Below are 17,603 nucleotides of genomic sequence, written 5' to 3' on the forward strand. Positions count from 1 at the left end.
ATTTCCACAGCATTATTCTTGGGACAAGAACCACTAATACCTAGGAAAAAAATGTTGAACAGGAAATGTTTGACCAATGTTGCATCACAAGATATCAAAAGAATTTCACTTTGGCTACTTCAGTGAATAAAGTCAGGACATTCTTGATTTTTTAATAGCCTCTGAGCGTCTACACAATGAATTTTTTAAAAAAATTAGTGATACTAAACTTTTTCCAAAAGTTCCTGATGAGTGAAATAAAATAAAAATCTTCTAGAATGAAATGTAAAAAAAAAAAAAAAGAAGTATTAGTGCTGAGAGAGTAGATAAACAACATTAGTGATCTGTGAATAGCATTCAGGAAATTCCATTTATCTGATGAGCTGTTGGCTAACTGAGCAGTGTTTCATATGTCACCAGCTAACTAAAGCTCTCCATTGTGTATACAGATTTCTTTTAAAGACGTTTTTCATGTTGTTTTGCACATTAGGAGATAGTTTATTTCGCAGTAAATGGTAGACCCAAGGAAGGAGTCGTCTTCCTTTTCTTTTTTCTTTGCTTTTTAAATTGAGGTCCATGTGTACCTCTGTACAATAATTCCCCAAATCCCTAACTCAGGATCCTTGTCATAGGACTGCCTGTGGCAATCAGCCATGGTTTCTTTTTGAACAAGCTTTCTTTTAACACTTAAAGCCAGGGATGATTTAACAGAAAGTGTCTCAAGTCGGTGAGCTACAGCCCCTTTAGACTCTACCCAAACAAAGCTACTAATGTGTGGTCAGTTTCTTGGCAACTCCACTCTCGGCTGATAACACTCCTGCCTGCTATTCTCCAAGGAGCCGGCTGCTGGAAGACGGCTCGGAACCTCATCCCCTTGCTGCTCCTGATGCGGGCGATCCTCCGACTGCTAGGCGCCAACCACAACATGCTACCCACCGTGAGAGAGCAGGACGCGGGCTGCTCTAGTCAGGACTTATCGTCTATCATACTGATTGACGAAACCAAGAGTGAGCAGAAAAAATAAACACGAACAGAGGCTGCAGTGTATGGGCCAGTCAGCTGGGAGTTTTAGTATTTGGCCTTGGTGATCCTACTCTCATGGTAGGTTATCTTTTCCTTGTGCTATCATTTATCATAACTTTGAGGGCCAGGGAGTGAAAAAAACCTACAAGTTTTCTATTGGTTACATTCATTAGACTGGTTTCTTTTCGTTTTGTTTTGTTTTGTTTTTTTCCTTAGCACTCCTTCCTTTGCCCCCACTCCGTAATAATCCCGTCCCCTCAATAGTATTCCCTAAAGAACGGTGAAATTAAATCTAAATACAGTTCTCCCCTTTTACTCCTATTCCAGCATAGATCATTGCAAGTAATTAACCTTTGTTATTCCATCAAATCTAGAATGCAAACCTACATGTTCCTTTACTTAAGTCAGACCCCATAATAAATCTGCTTCTATAGCAGCTAAACCCAATGAAGATCCTGGATGTTGTTCAGTTATTTGGAAGACTAACATCTTCTTCTTAAATAATGGCACTTGACTTTTTCAGGCACAAACCATGTTTTGTATTGGTCTTGACAGCCACTATAAAGTACTCCCCCAAGTGTCAGTAACAAAGATGATTTGTATGTGGCTTGCAGTCTTCCAGTGTCTAATAGCTTTCTCATTCCAACCCAGAAACAGGGAACACAGGGCAGCTGGTTAAAGCTGATACAAGCATTTCTTCTCTCAGCAGGCTATTCTTGCATAACCATTTATTTTGCAGAGATTTAAAGTGCCTGAAGGATTTAATTATGTACATAGACAACCCCTATAAACTCTATTCTAGGGTTTTTATTGACTTTTGTGCTGGGCCGCTCTTAGGCATTTCAATTAAGTGTTTTTATAAGAAAAACTACAATATTGTAAAAAAAAAAAAAAAAAAAAAGTTCTTTATAGATACTTCCAAACAGTTTTCCCCCTTCTGATTGAATAAACTCTATTTAATTGACAAAAATATCCAGGTTAATTCAAGGTTTAGTTTTTCCACTTTGGAAAAAGAGGGTTTGAGTCCCACACAGGTTTGTGAAAATGGAGCTGCCAATATCAGTGAAGGAACCAGGACAGAGGGAGGGGGACAAGATTACTTTGTAACATACTCTGAAAAGTCACAAGGCTACCTGTTACTTGGGAGTTTACTCAAACTCATAAGGGTAAAAACCTAAATGCAAAATTTTACATGTTCCACTTAACAAGTGCAGAATAATAAATTACCAAATTCATTTGGAGCACCCGCCTGACAGGTCTAACCCTCAAAAGTCTCCAGGAGACCCCAAAGCCGCCTTTGTCTGCCTTCTTCAATTGCAGGGCTCAAGTATTTACAAGGCTTCTGCAAACCTGCCTTCATTATGATGTGGGATATTTCAGTCCCAGCAGGTGGCCAACAGGAGACCAGACCTGCCTGTGAAATATGTAATACTTTTTCATATACTTTAACCAGAAATGTGCCCCTCCACAACTCTCCTAACTGTTCTAATTTCCCTTTCTCCTCTTAATCTCCTCAGCAAGCCATGAGCTTGCATTAAAATCTACCTAAAACATTTCACCCACAGGCAATGTAATTCTGAAACAAGCAACCAACATTTCACAGCTCTGGAGTAATAGATTAATTTGAACCTAATGTTGCCGTCGTTTACTGCTCCAAATGTTCTGGTGTAGACACAGCCCCAAGGCATGGTGCTGTGGCATGCACAACTTTGGGAGCCGGAGCCACAGTTGGCTTAACATCTGTGCATCACATTTGCCATGTGCCTCATTATCCTGCACCCCACTGTGCCTACCTGTCCCCCTCAGCTTCTCAGCCACAGGCGATCCAATTTTTTTCCCCTGCAACTAAGAATCTTTGTTCTCCTTCTCACTTACTAAATTTTTGTGAGACCTCTGCACCCAGGCCGTGGGGATTCTGTCCATGTGAACAGCTCAGGCCCCTTAGATTCTTAATTCTCCATTAGAAGAGGAAAAATTACAGCATTAAGTTGCTGACGTGCCACTGCATAAATTGTGCCATTTGCAGAATCTACTAGAGTCTGTGACCAAACACGGGAGCGTGTAATAAAGCATGGCATTGTTGGTTTTGACTTTAACAAGTTTGGTCGGTTTCAATTATCTGTAAGCAAAGAAAGAGTTACTTCCAATTCCAGGTTTAAGAGGGATCAAAAAAAAAAAATTCACAGAAACAAAAGGTTGTCACATCAAAAATTAAAACCAAAGGTCTTGAGCTATTTAAAGAGTTAGCATTTCAAAGCATATTGCCACAAAGAGTTGATATTTACAACCCCCACCCCACAAAAAAACAAGACTTTAGAAATATATGTAGTAACCAGGCCAAACAGCTGCTTAAATTTTAATCCTGCTTAAACACTAAAAGAATCGTATGACTCTTTTATTGGTTTTCCATTGAAAGTGTTTGGGGCACCCATTTAATAAGGGACAGAATAAAGATTTAGTCCTGCCAAAATAATTTAAAATATGCAAAACTTAAATAATATCCATTATTAGTATAAAGTACAGATATTATTAACATCAATAATGAAATATGTAAAAAGCAACAGAATAGCCACACTAAGGGTTGAATGTAGAAAAGCCACCATCCTTGCCACAAAAAAAGAAGAAAAAATTAAAACCAGAGGAATTAGCCTCAAAAAGACCAAAGCTATGAATAAAAAAATTTTAAAACATTGTCTACATATTACCTTTGACAAGCTGGATTTAGACAGTAGTCAACACATAAGAAAGGTGGCTTAGTGCTGTTCAATTATTTACTAGTGTGATAGGAAAATAATTTACTATGGGTGATAGGAAATTAATTAGTTTTAAATGATCATTTTCATAGACCTAATAATTAAAAGATAAATCAGATTCAAACAATTCCTACAACCTATCACTCAAAATTTTAATCCCTAGACAAGAACAAAATTGAGGTCTTGGAAGAGAATTTTTTAATGCCCTCCCCAAGTAGAAATATGCTTTGCTCTAGAAATTGTGTTGGAGTTGCACACTTCCCCGCATTATCCTCTAAGTCCACACACACCAGAGCATTGAGTCTTGCACATTTCATTACATGCTTGAATTAATTTATCCTATATGGAATTTGTTACCTGTACAATAAAAAAGTCGCTATTCATTATTGAGAGTGGACAGATGGAACATGTTCACTTAAGATATCAATAAGAAGAGAGGGAAAAACTTACAATCCATGTGGCACTGCCTTCTCCATCTGGTAGTTCCCTGTTTGTCTGCCAGGACTTTTTTTTCATCCCCCAAATAAAAGTGAACATTTCTCTTTGGAGTTTATGGAACTTTCTTAGCTATTGACCCTGAGCCTGATTTATAGATAATATGCAACCGTACAATTAAAATATGGTATTTTCCAAAGGCAATCCATATCATACCATAGGGGAAGGTTTTGAACCTAACTGTAAAAAAAATAATTAGAACTACTATTTATCTAAAAGCATTATGAGATAAACAAAATAGTTTTTGCTTTGCTAAATCATGAAGGCCACTGAACAAGTTATTTCATCCTCTAGGAAAACACATTGTAAGCTACATAAATACAAAATTAGACAGTAAAAAGGCTGGCAGTCTCAGGCAGGAAGACTATGTTAGCACATCCTTTCCAAGCCCTTTATCTGGCAGCTGATGCCTGATATGGAAGGGAAGAGGCTCAATCAACAGGTACATCCCAAACCACAGCTGTTACATGATCACTTTACCAAGACGCAACACACAAGCCTATCACTCTTGGAAATATGTTAAATCCTATCATAGCTCTGTAAAAGTTAAGTAAATAATCCCACCTAGTAACCAAAACAGTGCACATACACTTTTCATGTATTTACCTCTTCTCCAACGTGTTTGCTTCTTATTTCTGTTCTTTTTTTCATTAAGCTATCTTATTATATGAAAGACACAGGGCCTGATCTAAATTAGTGTGCTATCTCCAAGCCCTGTGACTACTATTAGGAAACATATACCCATTTTTCTAGCAATAGCCTACCATTTAACAAGATCCTTGCAGGGGAGAAAAGCTAACTAACTAATTTTTGTATTCAATTTTGGATTAGCAAAGTATTTTAATGTAACACTATAATATGTTTTAAGTGTATTCCTTGAAACAATTTCTAAAAAGTATAGCAAGATAGACAATAAACATTTATTAAATACTATGTGCTTAGCCCACAGTCCCAAAAATGTGGATTAAAATGCGATGCATATTCTATGGTACTTTTGACACTTGAGAATTTTTTTTAAAAATAATGAAACTTCACTGACATGTATTTGAACTGAATCTTTAGACATTAAGACTGTGACTACACAAAAACATACTTTTTTTCTAAATTACTTTGTTGAAAACATGGTAGAATTCAATTAAACTGGACGTTGGGTCAATATGATACCAGATAGATGACTTTCACCAGTTGCTCCACCTAGCTGCTCATTTTCCTCTTCTCTCGAATAAGAATTCCTATAATATCTGCATCATATAATCATGAAGATTAAGTAAGACAATATATGTAAGAGCTTAAGACAGTACCTGGCACAGCGTAACAATATGTTAGCTGTTATTTTTTTATTATATGTGCATTCAGAATTTTGAACAAATTTTAAACCATATAACATCATTAAGATCATATTGGAATCATCACCTATGAAAATTATCCCAAACCAATTAATCTGAATCTACAGGAGTAATGACCATGTGTAGCCAGAAATGAGAACCTCTAAGGAAGATGTCAAAATTCAGCAAATTGGTGGCCCCTACATGTTCTGCTTTGGCTATTTCATTGTATCCTCCTGCAGCAAAGCCTAGCTCTGTGATTTGTATATAGTTGATGTGCAGTTATCAAATAAAACAGAAGCTGCAAGATCTACCTCTCAAGTGTGCATTGCATAAATTCTTAGTCTAAAAGTAAAGTTCCTACACATTTAAGGATGCATTTCTGTGCGTCATTCTGAGATTACCTTTTTGTCTCCTGTCTATTTGACATCTCTCCACTCATCTCTTCTTTCAGTACTGTTATTAGCTGAATTGTGTCCTCCCAAAATTCATATGTTGAAAGCCCTAATCCTTAGTACCTCAGAATGTGACTATATTTGGAGATAGGGTCTTTAAAAATTATTAAGTTAAAATGAGGCCATTACATTGGGCCCTAATCCAACCTGACTGGTGTCCTCAAGAGAAGAGAAAATTTGGACAGAGAGAGAGAGAGAGAGAGAGAGAGAGAGAGAGACCAGGGGTACACACTCACTGAGGAAAGGCCATGTTAGGATACAGGGAGGTGACCAGCAACAAGCCAAGGAGAGAGGCCTCGGAAGAAACCAAACCTGCCAACACCTTGGTCTTAGATTTTGAGCCTTCAGAACTGGGAGAAAATTAATTTCTATTGTTTAAGCCAACCAGTTTGTGGTATTTTGTGATGGTAACTCTAGCAAATGAATATAAGTACATTCATCTCCACATTCATTGACTCATCCTTAGGTAAGTTTCCAGGCTCCCCTTTTCTCCCAAATGCCCTACCTCCCAGCATAATCTAAAATGCATCATATTTATTTACATGTCTGAAAGCCACAATACTGAGATTTCTTAGGCTAATAACTATCTAATTTATCTTTGACTACCTAACACCTACCATGTACGTAGCATAATTGTGAATGAGTGAGTGAATGAATGAATAATGAACACCTAAATAGCTACCAAATCAAATGAATGAATAGTAAGTACTTATTAAAAAAATAGAAGACAAATTGCCATAACAGAACCATTTCTGACTGCATGAAAATCATCCCTACACCTGACATATTGTGCCACCAACTCATACTGCTGATAAGCAAAGCACACAGACATAAATATGTAAAGAAAAGGACAGAACAACACACAATTCTACAATCTCTGCACTACTGTGAACAATGCAATCAACAAAACCTATAAATATCTTTGCTTAAGATCTGCAAATCTTCCCTGGCTCTCTGCCTAAAGCAGAGGTATGTTCACTCTTATTCTGGCCAATCTGTATCCTTTCTACTTTGAAGACTGTGAAACTGGTACTGAGATTTGAAAATCTGGCCTGATAGATCAACTAGCTTTTAAAAACTTTGATCCTTAAAAATCTGTGTTTAAACAAAATTATGTGGTAATAAAATGTAAAAGAGTTTGCATTGTGTTGATATGGAATGATTAATAAGCCATAGCACTTTAGGCTCCGTGACTTAGAACGTAGTTTAAAGCCAAACAGAGCTCTAGGAAGCCACCCCAGTATGATGGGCACTTTATATCACTCATTCATGGCACAAAAGCCAGAAGGTGGACCTCAGAGATTATTGGTGACGAAACCACGAGAATCAAGGTGAATCAGCCAATTTAAGTTTCACTCTCTCCCCTTCTATGATCGAATGGAATGGAGGTTACATGCCTGTTTCAGAATTTATTATAAAATACAATAAAATAGTGTGAGCAGACATCTTATTTTTATTGGTACTTACATTCTGCATATGATTAAGCACAAACTTGCAAAGAATTAACCACTCCACCAACCCAATGGATCTTGCAGGAGCTGGGAGTGTTTCAAAGGGAAATGGAGGTGGGGGGGTGACCTGAAGCCCTCTCCCTTGGGTCAGTGCATGCTGGGAAGGGAAATGAGCTACAGAGCAGACAATTTTCAGCTTCAGTGGTTTTACTTTCTTTACCAGGCTTCACGAAAACACACTGACAAAACAAAGGACACAAAATTAATGACCCATGCATTCTGTCAATTGACTCTTAGTAGCAGTGGCCAGTTCGCCTTAATTTTTTTGTTCACATTGAACATGTAGCCCAAGGCATTGGTTAAGGTTCGCTTAAGAATTCTTCAAAGGCATCACTTGGTTTTCATTAATTTGTTAACTGTAACTTCTCCTTTCTGGTAAGGAACCCACAAACTAAGTGAAGGCCTTTATGCAAAATGAAAGAGCAAAAGGCAAATGTTTTGACCAACCAGTCCTCTTTTGCCCCCAGAGCAATCATTTCTCACTCATGAATATTAGAGTAAATTATATACATCAGATTTTTCTGGAACTGAACTATATTTAAACCTTCTTGATTTTTCCAGAAACCCAAATGTAAACTCTCAGCTATTGTAGAGGGATATACTATAGCTTATTATTTCTATGAGTAATTATATCCTAATTATTCCTGTGGTCTTTAACCAATAATTTTTTATGAAATCTGAGTATGCATGAAATATAGTCAACTAAATAAAATTTAAGAATTGACAAAAAGGCAATAAGAATTCAAATGTATGTATAAATGGAACAAAGATTATACCACCTTTAAGACACTTTGTGTCAAAATTTTCTTTCATATACTGGCCCAAAATGGACACTTCGATGTTTGAGTAAATTTTTCTATTTGCTCAAAAGCTACAAAGAAGGTTCACCTCTATGAATATCTTTTTACATAAAATTGCAGAAAAGTTGAACAGTTTTATAGGAATACATAAGTAATGAGTACCGAGGCACCAATGGCAGGGTCTGAGTTTTCTTTATCAAATTTGAAACCAGAATATAAGATGAGGCAACAGTTCCTTTGAAGCCTTGCAGGAAGTTGGTAGCTTCAACATTTCCCTTCATAAAAAATAAAAAAAGCAGTATCAAGACAGTTCTACGTGTGAAGGAGTCTACCATGAGGCCATTTGCTAGTTTTTAGCAAAGGAAATGGATCCCATGAAGCAAATGTGCCATTCCTTTCTGTAAGTTTCTCAGACAGTTATAAAACATGATAGCAATGCTTGGTTGGTACAACTTCGTTAGTTGTGTGTGTCAGCATTTCCATTACAAACCCTTGATTTTCAAGGTTTTATAATTCAGCTGTGAAAAGTTGCTTTAGAAAGAAAGTTGGCAAGACGGTCTCAGCCAGGGAGTTTATCAAATTGAACAAATCTTTGTTTAGCTATCTCTCAGTTCTGTGAGCCAAGGTCTACTCCCAGTTAGACATGCCAAACTTACAATGACTTTAATGCCAGAGAGAGGTTTTTTTCTCTCTCTCTTTAAATTCACTCCACAAGAGCTTCTCTCATTCTTGTTTCAGAAGCCGCCAGGATCCAGCTCATATCCTGTGTAACCCAGTGGGAGAGGAGCCACATCACATGTAACCCTGTAGGACATACGAATCGAGTCTTGGCCAAGTGTATCCAGCATGAAATGTGGACAGCACTACAGAGAGACTTGGAACTTTTGAATGTGTGTGTAATTAAAATGTAGGCATATCATACAACTGCTTGCAAAGTGAAGTGGTGCTCATTTATTAAAAGCCTTGTCGACTGTGGGAACAAGTGTGTGTTTCAGGAGAGTTCTAATTACTCAGAATATGAACTTACTGCTACCTTATGTTTGAAGAAACAGAGGGTAAAAAAGTCAATTGAAACTGTGTATATCATTATTATATACCTGCCGTATATAATCTTAAACACACATTTATTTTATTGATATTGCGATGTTGGAAATTTATATAAACCTGTTCTTGAAAAGAAGTAGGGCAGTTTAAACCAAATATAAAATTATACTATTTATAAACATATAAGGAACTTAGAAGAGACACGTCTGGACATGATGGTATCATAGTTCATGATTAAAGATTATCAAAATATTTTGTAAAATATTTATCCACACATGCAACAAATTTCATCTAAAGTTGTCGATTTCAATATACTAGCCTAGATATCTTTGACACATAAGAATATAAATCAGACAAGACTTCTTCACTAAATGACTTTTAGGTCTGACAAGGGAGACAAACTATACATGTAGATAACCATAATAAATGATCTAAATGCTAGGCATCAGAAGAGAAGAACAGAAAATTTATTTTGGTAGACCAGAAAATGGAGATTTATGGGATATGCCTAAGTACATATTAATATTAATAAATCTGTACTATAATATAGTAAAATTCAAATATTTAAATTTTATATAAAATAAGTATAACATAAATATAATGTACAGTTTTATAAATACTTAGTTTGTATATTTAAATATAACATCTATTAAATTAATAATATAATCATGTCTCAAATTAATTCCTTCCTTATTAAAAGTCTATACTTGGAAGATTTGTAAATTTACAGAGTCAAGGTAGCTGGCCTATAGAGACATTAGAAGACACCACATAGCAAATTCAGGTGTCATCAACAGTTTTAGGAAGTCCAGGCCTCATCAAAAGGCTTTTGTAGATGGCAGGCTAACAGATGGCTAAAGCCAGCTATAGTTTGTGTTTGTTCAATATCTTAATCTATTCTCAAACTTTGGATTTGGCAAAACCAAAACCGCATTTTGCCAAGTACTTTCTCCCTTAATTTTTAAACCCATCTGCATTTTCAACGACACTTAATCCATATGTTTCTTATTTTTTTACACTTAACTCATCAAATATTTTTTCTGTAAGAGTCGTTTGACGTTCAAAAGCCTTGTCTTTTTTTAAAATAGAGAATGTTTAGCTTTTTTATTTTTTTACTAGAGGTTTTTAACATTTCCCCCCTCAAAACGGGAAGTTACATTCTGCCAAGCATAAATTAATGTGAACATGAACACAATATGTTAATCCATTGCCAAAAAGTTTAATTTGTTTGGAAATTGCAACTTCATGAAAGTGATCACAATTAAAGAAAAATATGTGTTTTTCAGAATCTGTCTACACCTAGACGGTGACTGACATAATTTAAATTTAAAATAATGAAATTTACTATAGCTGACCAATAAGAGGGGCAAGAAACGTCTCTTCAGCATGATGCAAAAGGAAGTCTCAGAAAGTCTATTTGTAAATTAAGAAACTGCTTCTTTTTCACTAGGCTATTATATTTCATTTTCTAACGATTGTTTGGAACATACACAAGTAAAAAATGTATCAATTACTAGGACCTTAAACTGACACATTTCCATGGTAGGAACATGTGTATTTATATATTACATATTTATTCAGAAAACTTTATTGTTTATGGAATACATTGATATATACTCCATACTATTTTCTGAACTTATGTATTTGCAGAACATTTTTTCCAAGAAAAAATGTGATTTTTTCCAAGAAAAAAAGCAGTGATAATTCTTATAATGGCTTTACAAAACTTAATGCCAACATATAAAGTCAACATAAACACATTTTTAGAAGAAACCCTAGTAATAAAGGAGTGATCGAACAGTCTACCCTCATCACATTTTTGTACTTCTTCGTACCCCAACCATAGTCAACACAGCTAGGTTCATGGTAGGTGGTCATTGCGTTCCTATCGGATTAAGTTGAACTGAATGCAATGGTATTAGTGATGAGTTATATCATGATGATCCAAAGAATGACACTCTAATTCCTGTTAAAGTTAACAATTACTTGCAAACCCATTTGTATAACTTATTCCTATCATGTGATACCATTTGTCAATGAAATTCTCTCTTCTGAGTTCCCACAGCCAGTAGGATACAACTCTATTATATAGCTAAGCATATTCTGTCAGGCAAGGGAAGGTGAAAATCTTGGAGCGAAAATCTGTAACTAACCAGAAGATGCCATCAGGAAGCAAAATAAAGGCTGACATCTATGGTGTGGGGAGCCATTCCAGGAATACAATCCCATGAATGCATCATCAATGGACTTTGTCTCTAAACCTAGGAACTGACTTACAGATTTTGCTCTAGCCCCATAGTCTGAAATTCTCAAGCCAAGAGATGTTCCAAGAATCTCTCCTACCTGATTCAGCAGACATTCATTCATTCAACAAATGCTAGAGAGTACCTACTTCATTTCAGGCACTCTTCACTGTAAAAGTTCTTCCTTTCTTGAAGTTTACATTCTAGTGACTTCACCACCTTAAGAGCCCATTCTCTCAGGAACAAAATGATTTTTTACATTTCATGTTTAATTTTTATGTTAAGAAAACACATTGAATTATACATCCCTGACTTTTGATGTTAAATAACTGATATTGTTTTCAACAAGTTCTGGTCTTGACAAATGTCATAATATTACTTTCAGATAATTTCTCACATAAGGTATGAAACGGGAAAAAGATAACTATCAGGTGTCAAAAGGAAAGTGAGGGAAAAAAAATTTTTTGGAAAACACTCCAGAAGACAGAACGTTTTAGGGCCATGAAAAAGTTGGAAGTGGACAGAGAAGAACTGATCAATGAGGCAAACCGGAAGACAGAAATGATACATCTACACATAGATGTCATCTTGGAATTCATCCAGTCCAGCAATTGCAAACCCAGAACCCACAGGTGTCCTCCCTACAATGCATGGCTAGTATTGCTGCTAGCAGACCACGGAGCCATACTATAGTTTCTGAAATATTCTAAAGGACCAGAGATCTAACAAAGGAAAGGATGCATGAGAGTTGAAACCTATTTGACTTTCCTGATAACCCAGCTCCTTCAGGTTTAGATATCAATAACTTGTCCATAGTCACACAGTTACTATCTCTTCACATTACTTGCAAAGTTTTCTTTTTGTTTTTATTGTTTTTTTAATTGAAAGAAAAGCAAATAGTTTGTATTGGAAGAGAAATTAAAGCTGATATCCACCAAATGCCCAGGACAACAAACCAACACGGTATCTCAATTAACACACCAATATTTTGAACTGAGTGATATCCCTTTTATAAATTAGAAGTCTATGCAAGGCTTCCTGATCAGGTGCCATACCTAACCTAGCCAAAATGAACAAACTTGCAGACTTTGGTTTTTCTCTGTGCTCGTATTGCCTCTCCTAACCACTAGGTATGTGGACCTTCTGATGGGAACATAGGTTAAGTATAGATTATTGAACAAAACAAAAGGTTGTGGCTCGGGGAAAGTCTCAATGATCAGCCTCTTTTTTGTTGGTTTGTTTCCTCCTGAGGTAAATCAGCTAGAAGATGTGAAATACTTTGATCTCCTTGGAATTAAGATGCTAGTTTAGAAGCTCAAAATAATCTGATCTTAATTCTCTATAGTAGTACAGACTTTATGGGTCCAATTCATTACAATCATCTAGTATTTCCATCAAAATCTTGTGCTGTTATGACAACCATTTTCGAGTACTGACTTCTGTGTTGTGGTTTGAACATGATATATTCCAACTTTCAGAAGACATGCAGCTGGTGAGGCTACTTTAACTGCCAAGATGATGTTCCCCAATTTCCACATCTGCTTCAGCTCCTCTGTCACAGCATCGTCACTAACTTTTTTCTCCATTTTTTAAGAATTAGGACAATTACATTTCCCTGGAGCAGGCTATCAGCGTACACCCAAGATAGATTTTTATTTATGTGTGGTTTCAATTTATAGATGAGACATGTTTGTACCTTATGTTCAAAATAAGTCCTCTCCTGGCTTTTTCAATGGTTTGGCTTTTTCACAAAATGTAGGTGCTCTCAAAAAAAAAAAAAATCCGAAGATATTTAACACATTTTAAATATTCATTCTCTAGTTTTTTCTAGAATTCTGTCAGAAAACTCTTCAAAATACTTAGCCTCATCTAGTTTCAAATCAAACCAATATAAATAATGGGTAGAATTACTAACCTGCAGGGAATGTCATCCTAAATTTCCTGGCGCTGACTATGTAACCATAAGCATGACTGGTGTATTTACTGGAGGCAGTATATACTGTATAATGTTCCCTGAAAACTCATGTAACTAATGCAATATGATAACCACCAGGGTGCTACTGTGACGTAAAGGATATATTACAATTTTATCCAATTCAAACAAGAAAAAAAATAGTTGACTTTAATGGTCCTGCCCTCTAAACAAATACATTGCCTGTTCTACTGAACTTACAATTCAAGGTTATATATAAGTTATCCTGAAATAAAAATAATTCTATTGCATATACATTCCAGCACCAAGATATGATTCACTGTTTGGTCAATTATTTATAACAGTCATTTCAAGGAATTAAGTGTTATGAAGGCCATAACTTTTATTGAGAGCATGTAAGAAAAAAATAAGCAAATTCAATAGCACAGACTTTCCAGGGTCCCAGTCCTAGCAGAGCCGGCTTAGAGATATCTTCTAACTTTTACGATGCTGATTCTCCTGAAATAAGTCCTAGGGCAAGAGCAAGAGCTGGAGCTTAATAGAGACAGAGACGGTTTCTCATCCTGCTTCGAGGGAGATGGCTAGCACAGTGCTATTGAATGTAAGAATAACTCGTAAGTGGTCCAAAAATGAGAACTTGATTTTTTAAGATGTTATAGTTGGTTTGAAAAATTGAATTAAAATGATATCCATGAAAGAGAGAGAGAGAGAGAGAGAGAGAGAGAGAGAGAGAGAGAGAGAAAGAAAGAAAGAAAGAAAGAAAGAAAGAAAGAAAGAAAGAAAGAAAGAAAGAAAAGAATGAGCAAAGCCAGACAAATATAAATAGCCTGGTATAAATGTACCTGGCCCTTAGCTAAGGCTACAATATACATTATAAACACCAAAGAGTGTCAAGAGCATTTTAAGAAATTGGTCATCCCTTTCCACTTTGTGAGTAATACTTGGGAATGGGATAAAAAATAATAATGGCCTCTAGGGAATGTTTAAGAATGAGGTAATTTGCATGTTTCTTCCAGAAAACATTAACTGTATCCTTCTCCTCTGCCAGGATAATTTTGAATTTCTGGCATCAAAGCTGAAATTCTCTACCAAAGTTGATCAATCTCCTGTTACCACTCTATATTTATGTTGGTGTAATAGTTTATTCTAGGCAGTATTAGAGTGAGACTAGTCAGCTATTTAACCTTCAGGTTTTTATTCAAGGCATCATTGAAGAAAATCCCTGAACTCTGTGTAGACCAATTTTAGGGCAATTTTTAGATTTTAATTCTTCCGATTTTGGTGCCATGGCAACTCAGCCAAGTTGAGTGTAATGATTACTTCTCTAGAGAAAGACACTGGATAATTAAGTTTATTCCATTCTCCTTTCCCTTTTTAACTTCTGTCACATAATATTTTGGCTTTTTCTCAACCATCAAATAAAACAAGTGAGCTGTGGAGGAGCTGCCTGAATTGTGTGGATAATTGCTTCTACTTTCTTTAGAGATGTAACCTATATATTGTATTTTAATACATACCTATCCTGATATCTTATTTCATAAGAAGGCAACTACCATGTGCAAGTAGAGATAATGCATTAAAAGAAAAAGTAGATTTTAGAAAACTCATGACAAATACATTGGGATAGAATCATAGAAAGATCTTAAAAACCAGAATGTAGAACTAGAAGTTACTTTAAAGTTTATTTGCTTACAATCACCCTTTCCTCACAGTTTGGAAATTGAAGCCCAGGGAAGTGAAACAACTTGCCCAAGTCATAGATTATTTCCAGTTGCTCATTTGAAAAAAAGATAAATACATTGGTATCTCCATTGCTGTTCTCCCTCTAAATTCTGCTAAATCTATTGCCATATTAGACCACAGAATAACCTCTCCAACCCCTTCACCAAATCCTTCTTGCCTCCTTTCTCTGGGCTTTGTGTTTCTGAGTTTGTTGTTATTGCTGTTTTTGTTTTGACTGTGGTTGTTTTGATTAGATTGTACTAGCTCACCTTTTAGGTGATACCACAGGGATTATGTCTATGTAATAATTCTGAGTACACCCATACCAATTTTCTGTGAATGAGGAGTAATCAATATGGCTGTCATTCAAAGCCACTAAATCAAAATTTTGCTACAAAGTAAAACAAATAAGTCTTGGGGATATCATGTACAGCATAGGGAATAGAGTCAATAATACTGTGATGGCGTGGTATTGTGTCAGATGGTTGCCAGACTTATCATGGTCATCACTTTAGGTATATAAATATTGAATAACTATGGAGCACCCCTGAAACTAATGTAATATTGTATGTTAGCAATATTTTAATAAAAATCTTTTAAAACATTTCTGTGACACAGAATTTAAGCACCTCCAGTGCCCCTGAAGAATTCTAAAGCCCGTCAAGTCACAAGGAGGTACTTAAGGTTAATAATATCAACTATTACCTGTATTCAGTTAAATGTGTCTTCACATTGTAGTCACATGTTTAGTCTCATTTAACACGTAAAATAATCCCAATAAAGTAGCCATTTTAGCATTTCTGTTTCACAGATTAAGACTGACCACACAGTGAACAGCAACAATGCGGTTCTAGGGTTTGGGATCCCAAATCTCTGGCTCTCTCTATTCTACTATAAGTATATAAAACTCTTTAAGTTGAAATACTGAGGTACTATGGCTGACACTGCCCTTTATCAAGGTCTGTCCTAATCAGTTGTGTCATATTTAACAGACGGGACTATGTGGTCAAGGAAACCAAGACAGAAGCCATGATAAGAGGGAAAAGTGTCCTATACTTTTTTGTTTTTGTTTTCTTAACTGCTGGCTGCTTTCTCTTGTAGAAACAATTTGGGCTGTTCTGAAAACTACCACTTTTCAACTCTCCATGGTTCAATCTCTTTTTCCCATATGTTTTAAGGTAGTGACGCAACTCTTATGTTACCCAATATGACTGCCTTGAAGATCAGTCCTGAGAACATTTTTGAACGCTATGCTTAGGTGTTTTTGGCTCGCTTGTGATCATGCCTTCCTCATTCTTTTCCCTCAAAATATCTTCTATTTTTCAATGAAGGCGCCTACTTGAGTCTGGGGCATAATGACTAAAAGCATTCCATGAAGAATATGTTCACTAAAAGCAGGGTAGTGTATTAGGTAAATGCATAGCCTCTGGAGCCTGAATGTGTGGGTTCAAATCTCAACAGTTCACAAATTGTGTGACCTTAGACAAGTTATTTAATTTCCATGTGCCTCAGTATCCTCCCCTGTAAAATGGGTTCTCATGAGAGTTTAATGGTTTATGCATATAAAGTGCTTAGAATAGTGACTGACACAAAGTAACTATTTAAATGTTACCTACTATGACTGAAAGCAGGTATAAAATGAGGACTACGTTAATCTCATTTTAATTTTTTGTTGGTTGGTATTAACAGCTTTGTGTCCCTTTGCTTTTAGAAAACACTGGATTCCTTGACATTTGGCCCACTAAATGTTTCATTTACATTGGTTTTAAAATTGGCTAAACTTACTCATCCCATTTTGAAATTTGCCTTGTAAAATGAATATACCCAGTGACCAGAGTTCTAAAGAATTCATGTTGAAACTACCAAATAAAACTCGTCTGTTGTGATATGTTCATTTTCATTAAAAAGACATCAGTCTGCTCTGTGCTTCCATTAGAAATAGAACTTAATCTCTGACAGGCATTTCTCATTTTCCAGTTATTCTCTAGGGAGTATACATTGGCATGCTGGCAATGATTTTTCTTTTTTTTTTTTTTTTTTTTTTTGGCTTTGCACTGTGGTTGCAAATGGTGTCATTGTTCTTGGTTAAATCTGTGAAAAGTAAGCCTGCCCCTCTCATTTTTTGGCTTCACGCTGAAGTAGCCTTCATGGCAAAGAGCTATATGAGTTTATCAGTCTCTATTCACTGCCCATATTCCAGTATGATCAAAGTCCGTTAAAATAGTTATACACTGAGCTTTGTTTTCCCCCCTTTTCAGTTTCTGCACTTGTCAAGAATGGTAATATTTGTTGAAACAAAATCCAGGTTTTTCTATTTGTT

General features: G+C 35.9%; 1 protein-coding gene across 9 annotated transcripts in view; it reads right to left on the reverse strand.

Moving 5' to 3' along the window:
* The window catches only part of MECOM (MDS1 and EVI1 complex locus), a 537,495-nt gene that overhangs the window by 144,388 nt on the left and 375,504 nt on the right, over positions 1–17,603 (reverse strand). The window lies entirely within an intron of this gene.

The sequence above is a fragment of the Rhinolophus sinicus genome, linkage group LG01 (genome assembly GCF_036562045.2).
Source record: "Rhinolophus sinicus isolate RSC01 linkage group LG01, ASM3656204v1, whole genome shotgun sequence".
NCBI lineage: Eukaryota > Metazoa > Chordata > Mammalia > Chiroptera > Rhinolophidae > Rhinolophus > Rhinolophus sinicus.